General features: G+C 37.3%; 1 pseudogene; it reads left to right on the forward strand.

Annotated features, from left to right (window-relative positions):
• Positions 1–3,059: 3,059 nt before the first annotated feature.
• On the forward strand, positions 3,060–3,159 carry LOC112205108 (U6 spliceosomal RNA; annotated as a pseudogene).
• Positions 3,160–9,838: the final 6,679 nt, after the last annotated feature.

The raw sequence follows: 9,838 nt of genomic DNA on the forward strand, positions 1-9,838 counted from the left end.
TTCATTTCTCTGCCATCCCTTATTCCTACTCTTTCTCCTGTGTGCCTAGAACCTCTTTTACATAGTATACAAGAAACATTCTTAAACTCTCTAGGGAATGTTCTCTTCTTTTCCAACTTCACTGAACTCAACTCAGCTTCAGGGATGATCCTGCTATGTAACCACCCACAGTGTACAATGTCCACACTGGGAGAGGCCACAAATCACAGGGACAGGTTAATGGGTATGGGATAACCAATTTTATTTGCATTCTACTACCCTCCTTCTTTTGTTTTTTTAAAAAAATCTTTGTTTGAAGATTGCATATGATTTAATCCATTGCAAACTGGGCTTTTTTTTTTTTTAACAAAAGCAGATAACCTAATAGACATAAATTGATATCAGCTTATGTTATATTTATATATATTCAGATAGAAAATTACACAGAACAGCCATTTAAATTATATTGGACTTTTTAAAATTTATTAAAACCTGAGTGATTACAATAGTACAGTTAGAGAAGACTGTATCAAACTCCTCACAAAGACAAATTAATTCACATACCCCAGAGATAAATCAATATCTTGCAATTTTTTACATTTGTGAAATTTCTTTATTTAACTTAAATTAATTTGTCTTAAAATGCGATCAGTAAATGTGAAAAGACTAACAATTTCAAGTCAGATTAAGGGTCATTGGGAGAATAAATGACAGGCACTTGGACTCCTGCCGTCAGATGTATGCTGCAAGCAGCAAAAAGAATGAGACTGTTTTGTCTTGATAATAAATTAATAACTCCTAATCATGCTCACTTCTGTTTGGTTTTCACTCTCTGCTCACAGAGTCAGCACATGGCTCTCCAAACTAATGGAGAGCAGCATTAGCATTACTAATATGGAACAGATGACCTTCCCTTCGGGAGTTTTCTTGTTGCCATAGCAGTTCCCAAGCCTCAGAGAATGATAAGAAAGAAGAGGTGAACGCTAGCTCCAGAAAAGTAATTTAGAGCTTTCTTCCAGTAACTTTAGCTTCTATGCTCTTAATGCTCTTTGAACCTCTTATTTTAGTTTCCTTAATTATATAAATATCTACTGGAAAATGTATTGTTTTCAAGGTAGTGATAAGTGCTGTGAGATATGCTACTAAGGAGGATGACAGAGGAGATAAGCTATAGGAACTGAATAATGATCCCCAAACTATTCATTCTATAAAGCCATGGAGAATGTCTACAAATTCATTTGACAACATAGTGCCTAAAACATTTGTGGCTAATAATAAAGATTTGGTGAATGGATGAATCAGAAGCAAAGTCAGAGGAATGAGAAAGTTTGCATAACTCAGACAAGGGTCAAGCATTTAGTCACATGCTAGTCACCAATCTGGCATGATGCTGAGAACTCTAAGAAATCAGTAACGAAGAAAGCAATTACAAATTTAAATATGGCTCAAACATGCCCTTGTCAGTGGATTGAGGGCAATGTAGCTGGCAGTCTGACACTGATATACTTGTGGGTGAGCAGGACATTTATGGTTCTTTATTCCAGATCCAGGAAAAGATCGTAGTATTCAGGCCACTGCCTCAGAACTAGTGTCCTGAATGTGGCCAGTTCAGGCTAATAAGCATGTACACCAGTAAATAGTTATTACCAAATTTGTCATGCCTAAGTCCTCCTGGATAATTTAATTCCAAAATATTTCTATTAATTTTCACAAATTGATTCCTAATTTAAAAATATTCACAGTGGTTCCCCCACCATCCCTCCCCCTCTCCGCTCCGCCCATCTAGTGATCTTGGGAATGACTAGGAAAGTTTGAGTTATGATCTTCGAGATGCAAGGCTCTAAGATATTGCTGTTTACACAGTAGAAAAGATTTAAAATTTGTAGCCTTTATTCAACTGCCTACTTTTATTTTTTGGGGTAGATTATGACTAACATCCTTGTCTACTCTGGTTTTTAAAAATCTGTGCTACTACAATTTAGAATGTCCATCTTTCTATATAATTCTAAGGGGCTTTTCTGAAGATGCACTAAATTTGCACTACAAATCATTCCTTCTAAGAAAGATGTAAGACTGTTCTGGCAGTACACATCTAATCAGCAGGTCTGTCTCTTAGGCCATCTTTCTAAGAACCGTGTTGCATAAATTATATGTTAATCTTACCTGGGGTCAGAATGCTTAGAATAGAGTTACTGTGAAGTCAAATCATATCATCCATTTATATTGCAGTGTTCAGTGGAGCTGGAGTTTTGATTTTTATCTTTCTGTTTTATATTTTTTAAAAAGAACAAAATCACTTGAAGAGGAAACACTAGTACTTTTCTGCCTTTACAGATTATGCTTATTTTAGAAGACTACATCTAAAGGGGTATTTTGGAATGTATTGAATATTAAACGATTCACTATGTGCTTTTTAAATAGTTTTAAAGTTTAATATTTTTTGACTTAATGTTATTTATGGTTGACTGAAGTAGACAATATATAGAATGCATAGTTGTCTTACGTATAACTTCAGAAACTATATTTATTTCTATTTCTAAGTTTATTGACTAACTGTACATTTAAAAACATAAACTTATATACATGTATTTCATTTGTCCCCACTTCAAAAGCTGTCTAGCACAGGTTCAAAGGAAAATATCTAAATATCTACAGTATATATAAGGTTAGAAAGCACTCTGAGTAACAAGCCTGCCTTAATTATAGAAGTCAAATTTAGTACAAAATGTTTTCAAATAGTGGATAATATAAAAAAACCAGAATATAGCACACTCTATTTTTACTGTTTTATATGGATTACCTCATTTAAAACTTACAATGATATTTAGCAGTAGGTACTTCTGTTATCCTAATTTTATGAGTTGAAAACAGTATGTGGAGTTTAGATCTTGCACTTTCAGTTGCTCAAGGCTTCTCATGTATAATAATTATTTCTTCTACTTTCCTTTAGCTCATATGTCCATGATTACATTCCTTATATTATCATCACTACTAGATGCATCACGTCCAAAAGCTCAAATTCAAGTATTCTTTTTTTTTTTTTTTTACTACCACTTCAAATTTTTCTAAGTCACCTGCTCTGATTTTCCAATTTCAACAAGCCTGTTTTGGAACAATACAGAGATTAGCATGGCCCTGTGCAAGGCTAATTTAGAAATTAACAAAATGCTTCATATTTTTAGGCTCATGAGTTGGGCAATTTAATGTTGGAATTGTATCAACTCTCTCCAAATTGATCTATAGATTTGCTACAATTATAATAAAAATACCGCAAAATTCCTTTTTTTTTTTTTTTAGGAACTTGAAAACAAACTCTAAAATTTTTGTGGAAGTGTGGAGGGCTAAAAAAAAGCTAAGGCAGCTTGAAGACAAAAATCAAGAATATACGACTTGCTCTACAAGTATCAATGATAGTTATAAAGACACAATAATTAAGAGCAGGTGGTATTAGTGAAAAGGCAAAGATATGAATGACCATAATAGAACTCACAAAATGAGCTTCTTTGCTGTAGTCTCACCTACTTAGGAGACTGAGATGGGAGGGCTGCTTGAGCTTGCCACATAAAAATAAGCATTTAACTTTTAACAATGGTAATTCTGTAAAACATTAAAGGAAATAGTAATTACAATAAATCTTGAAAAAACTAGTTATCTGTAAGAAAAAACAAAATTAAATAAATTCCTACTTTAATACACACACAAACACACACACACATGCACACATGCAATCAATTCCAGATGAATCACAGACCTAAATTTGAAAAGCATACAAAAAAAGTTCCAGAATATAGTATGATAGATTCCTAATATAGTCTTTAGGAGCTTGGGACTACAGAGTGATTTCTTAAACAAGATGAAAAAAAAATTAAGCAAAAATAGAAAGACTGATAAGTACACTACATTAAAATTTAAAACCATGCTCATCAAAAGACAATAGCTAAGAGTATGAAGGCAATCCACAGACAGAAAAACTGTATATGTGCAACATATATAACCAATAAAAAAAATACTCAGAACATACTAAAAATTCTTTAAAAGCAGAAGCAAAAGATGAACTAAAAAAGGAAAAACATCTTAAAAACCACTTCAAAAAATACTCAAGCTTACTAGTAATCACTGCAGTAAACACAATCTGAAAATCACAATAAGATACAACTCATGAGTCACCAGAATGGCAAAAATCCAATAGTGTAATAATACTAAGTGTTGGCGAGGATGTAGATCAATAGAGTTCTTACAATTTGCTGGTAGGATTGTAAACTGTTAAGATAACTTTGGAAAACAATTGGTCATATCTCATAGATCTGGAAGACATAGTATAGTACAGCCTATTTCATGCACTGGTATAAACTCCATAGAAATGCTTATTTATATTTACCAGCATACATGTGCTTGAAGGTTCATAGTGCATAGTTCAAAACTACAAATAACCCAAACCAAAACATTCATGAATCTTAAAGGCAATTTTTTTCTTTTTCTTTTTCTTTCTTTTTTTGTTTTTGGAGATAGGGTCTTGCTCTGCCACTCAGGCTGGAGTAGAGTAGCACAATCACAAGTCACTCTGTCCTTGACATTTCAGGCTCAAGTGATCCTCCCACCTCAGTCTCCTAAGTAGGTGAAGTTACAGACACGTGCCACCATCACCCCTGGCAAATTTTGTTGTTGTTGTAGAGATGGTCTTGCTATGTTGCCCAGGCTAGTCTCCAACTCCTGGACTCAAGTGATCCTCTTGCCTTGGCCCAAAAGGGCTAGGATTACAGGCATGAGCCACTGCGCCTGGCCAGAAAGCGTAAGGTTAAGGGAAAGAAGCCAACACAGTAGGACACATACTGTATGATTTCATTATATAAAATTTAAAAATAGCAAAATTAACCTTTCTCTACTGATGTATGTTTTGATATTCTAAAGAAAGGAAGTAAATACTATGATATTCAGGATAGGTATTAAGACAGGAAGCAGGAAGAAATTTATGACCAAGAAGGCCTGTGTAGGAAGCTTTTAGGGAGCTGATATATTTGATGTCTTGATCTGAGTGGGAACTGCAGAGTGATTATCCTCCATTAATCTGTTAAGCTGGGTATTTATGTCTTCTTTGCTTTGTTACATATTAATAAAAATAAGGCATAATTATATTTAAATATTTGTGGAACAGATACCATATTTTAATATCTGTAGACAACACTTTGAAGAAAGAATTTAAAAACTTTCATAGAGCAACAACTTAAAACTGTAACAGAGTTGAGAGAGGGCTTCACAATACGGAGGAAACTTGAATACATTTACAAATCAATGAAACAAAAACTATACAACTGTGAGAAAAAGAGTTGCAATTTGAACCCAGAGAGGATGAAAGAAGTTTGGATCAGTCAAGGTAGCTGTTGGACACAGACGGCATTTTCAAAAGGATTTATTTGGAAGGAATGAAGTGTCCATAGGGGTGTGAACAGGGGAAGGAGAATAAAAAAAGGGTAGATGAGGCACCCAAGGACTTGTAACAGCATGAAGTCCCTTAAGTTCCTAGGCATAAGGGGGCAAGGAGAGAAGGAACGATTCAGTCAAGTCCAGCTGAGAGCTGAAGCAGAGCAAGAGGTATCACTCACAGGAGCCAGAAACCACATACAGAATCAGCTAGAATTGTAGCAAAGCAGGAAAAGTATAGGGATGGAGAAATAAATAGCCTGATCTCTTTTGCCTCCCATACTCTGATTTCTTCCAGTTACTGCCATTGCCTAAATCCCACTGAAAACCAGAGGGCCCAAGTGGCTGAGTGATGTAGCGTGAAGAGGCTAGACTTCTGGAACTTACAGCAGGGCAGCAAAAGGCAGAGAAATCATGTAGAGATGGAGAGCATCAAATGTAGAATAACTAGCAGGAGACTGAGAAGGAGAAAGTTTAGCTCAGAAAGAAATGTGGTTTAGATCAGAAAAGACAGTCCTCCTTAAGCAAGATGAACTGTAGAAATGCCTGCGTGATAATTCACAGACAATTTCAGTGGAAGGGAAAGATAGTTGAGGGAGTTCTTATCTGATGACCTTAATCTCAATAAAATCAATACAGGGGTTACCTGCTTGTAGGACAGAAAAGCAGGGGCAGATTAGGATACTTGGGAAGATTAGAGGAAATTAGAAATTACTTTGGTGGGATATTTAGTAGGAAGTCAAAGGAGAATGGGTGAGAGTATTGCTGAGTTGCACTGAAGGCAACTGGATTTTTTATATTCTGAGTTTCTCTATTAAAGCGTTTAAGAATATATTAAGCAAAATCACTTATGCAAAGGTGAAAATAAGTTTTCTTGATTTAACTGCTTCTAAGACAAACCAGAGTTTTCAAGGCAAAAATTGTGTCTTATTCATCCCTATTCACACACTTCTTTTCTTCCTCATCTGCTTGATAAACACTAAGCATATGTGCAGGCTTGTATGTGTGAATTCATACAAGAACGCACAAACATAATCTAAGACAATATGCTTATATGAATTGGCACCTGATATTTTCCTAATCAGGATAGGTATTTTTATTGTAATGTATTGTAATTAATTTAATGCAAAATTACATATAAGGAATGCAGGTTGTTTAGGTCCTGGGTTTTATTCCTAGTTTCACTATGTAATTTTGGTAAGTCAGGACGATATGTTCTTTAAGCTTGAATTCAGTAAGCATTCACTTTTATAAAACCATTCTAGGTAAGACTATATGAAGGATGGTTTCTGCAGTTAATTATTTTATGGGAACAATAAGTATATATGCAAAAATATGTCGATGAGTTCAGAAATGTTTGAATGGTATGTGCATATGTATTTTTTCTTTACTCAGTATTTCTGTTAATCTGTGTTCTGACTTTAATAATAAATGGCAGGGTGGAGGCAGAACAACATGGCCAAATAGAAGCCTCCACTGATCATGCTCCTCCTAGGTTGTTCCACCAAATTGAACAACTATCCTCACAAAAAGCACCTTGATAAGAACCAAAAATCAGGTGAGTGATCAAGGTACCTGGTTTTAACTTCATATCGCTGAAAGAGGCACTAAAGAGGGTACAAAAGACAGTCTTGAATTGCTGATGCCACTTCTCCCCCATCCCCTGAGCAGAGGTTGCATGGCATGGAGAAAAAAATCTGTGTGCTTGGAGGAGACAGAGCACAGTGATTCTGGGACTTTGCATTGGAATTCAGTGCTGCCCAGTCACAACAAAAAGCAACACAGGACAGAACTTAGCCAGCATCCATGGAGGGAGTATTTAGACCAGCCCCAGCTGAAGGGGCATTGTTCATCCCAGCCGCTGGAACCTGAGTTCCGGCAAGCCCCACCATTGCAGGCTAAAGTGCTCGAGGGTTCTAAATAAACCTGAAAGGCAGTCTAGACCATGAAGACTGCAATTCCTGGGCAAGTTCTAGTAATCAGCTGTGCTTCGAGCCAGTGGACTTAAGGGGTGCATGACCTAGTGAGATAGCGGCTACGTTAGCTAAGGGAGTGTTTGCACCACCCCTCCGCAAACCCAGACAGCAGACCTCACAGCTCCAAGAGAGATGACTTGCCTCTGCTAGATGAAAGGCTAGGAAAGAGTAAACAGGACTTTGTCTTGCAACTTGAATAACAGCTCAGCCACTGTAGGATAGGGCACCAGACAGAGTACAGAGGTCCCCATTCCAGGCCTTATCTCTCAGATGACATTTCAAGACACTGTCTGGGCCAAAAGGAAACTTGCTACATTGAAGAGAAGAACCTAGTCCTGGGAAGATTCATTATCTGCAGACAAATGACACCCTGAGCTGTGAATAGTCAGTAGCAGTAGTCAGGCAGTACTCGCCTTGAGCCTTGGGTTTGACTCAGAGACCTGCTGGTTTCAGGTGTAACCCAGCACATTTCCAGGTGTGGTGGCTACAGGGAGAGACTCTTTCTGCTTGAGAAAAGAAGAGGGAAGAATAAAGGGAACTTTGTCTTGAAGCTTTGATATCATCTCAGCCACAGTGGGATAGAGCACCAAGTGGGCTCTTGGGATACCCAATGTCAGGTCTTGACTCTTGGACAGCATTTTTGGACCTGCTGTGGGGAAGAGTGAGGCCCACCTCCCTGAAGGGAGAGTCACAGGCCTGGAAACATTCACCATGAGCTGAGGAAAGAACCCTTAGGCCTTGAGTTAACATTGATGATAGCCAGGCAGTACTCTCCATTGGCCTAGGGTGGTGGTAGCCATGAGAGAGACTCCTCTGTTTGTGGAAAGGCAAGGAAAGATTGGAAAGACTTTATCTTGTGGCGCAGGTGCCAGCTCAGCCACAATCACTAGATTCCTAATGTTTCCAACTCCAGGCCGTGGCTCCTGAATAGCATCTCTGGTTCCACTCAGGGCCAAAAGGTACCCACCACCCTGAATGGAAGGACACAAGCCTGGCTGAGTTTGCCAATGATTGTAAAGCCCTAGGGCCATGAGCTAACATAGGCAGCAGCTAGGCAGTGGTTACTATGGACCTTGGGTGAGACCTACTGATATGCTGGCTTCAGGTCTGATCCAGTGCAAACCAGGAGTGGTGGTCACAGGGCTATTTATGTCACCCCTTCCCCAGTTCCAGGCAGCTCAACACAGAGAGATAGACTCTGTTTGTTTGGGAGAAAATAAGGGAAGAGAAGAAGAGTCTCTGTTTGGTAAACCAGAGACTTTTTCTGAATTTTATTAAAGACCATCAAGTCAGTACCTCTATGAATCTGCAAGAGCCACAGCATTACTGGGTTTGGGGTGCCCCCTAATGCAAAGAGGACTGCAGTGAACAAAAACTTAGATTACAAAAACATGCATGTCCCTTCAAATACCTGGAAAACCTTCCCAAGCAGTGTAGGTACAAACAGGCCCAGACTGTGAAGACTACAATAAATATCTACTTCTTCAATGCCCAGATACCGATGAACATCCACAAGCATCAAGACCATCAAGGAAAACATGACCTCACCATATGAACTAAATAAGTCATGTAGGACCAGTCCTGGAGAGACAGAAATATGTACCCTTTCAGAGAGAGAATTCAAAATAACTGCTTTGAGGAAACTTAATGAAATTCAAGATAACATGGAGAAGGAATTCAGAATCTATCAGATAAATTTAACATATAATGTGAAATAATTAATAAAAATCAAGCAGAAATTCCAGAGGTGAAAAATGCAATTGACATACTGAAAAATGCATCAGAGTCTCTTAACAGCAGAATTAATCAAGCAGAAGAAAAAATCAGTGAGCTTTAAGACAGTTTACTTGAAAATACACAATCAGAGGAGACAAAACAAAAAGAATAAAAAGAATGAAGTATGCCTACAGGGTCTAGAAAATAGCCTTAAAGCAAATTGAGTTATTGGCCTAAAGAGGAGGCAGAGAGAGAGATAGGGGTAAAAAGTTAATTTGAAGTTATAATGATAGAGTACTTCCCAAACCTAGAGATAGACGTTGTGATTGAAGTACAAGAAAGTTATAAAACGCCAAGCAGATTTAGCCCAAAGAAGACAACCTCAAGAAATTTAGTAATCAAACTCTCAAAAGTCAAGGATAAAGAAAGGATCCTAAATACAGCAAGAGAAAAGAAGCAAATAACATACAATGGAACTTCAATATGTCTGACAGCAGACTTTTCAGTGGAAACCTTACAAGCTAGGGGAGAGTTGCATGACATATTTAAAGTGCTGAAGGAAAAACAAAAACAAACAAACAAAAAAAGAAACCCTTTTACCCTATAGTATAGTATAGTATAGTATAGTATAGTATAGTATATATAGCAAAAATATCCTTCAAAAATGAAGGAGAAACAGACTTTCCCAGACAAATGAAAGCGGAATGATTTAATCAATGCCAGATGTTCCTAGGAGAAAATGCTTAAGA

The sequence above is a fragment of the Pan troglodytes genome, chromosome 10, assembly GCF_028858775.2.
Source record: "Pan troglodytes isolate AG18354 chromosome 10, NHGRI_mPanTro3-v2.0_pri, whole genome shotgun sequence".
Taxonomy (NCBI): Eukaryota; Metazoa; Chordata; class Mammalia; order Primates; family Hominidae; genus Pan; species Pan troglodytes.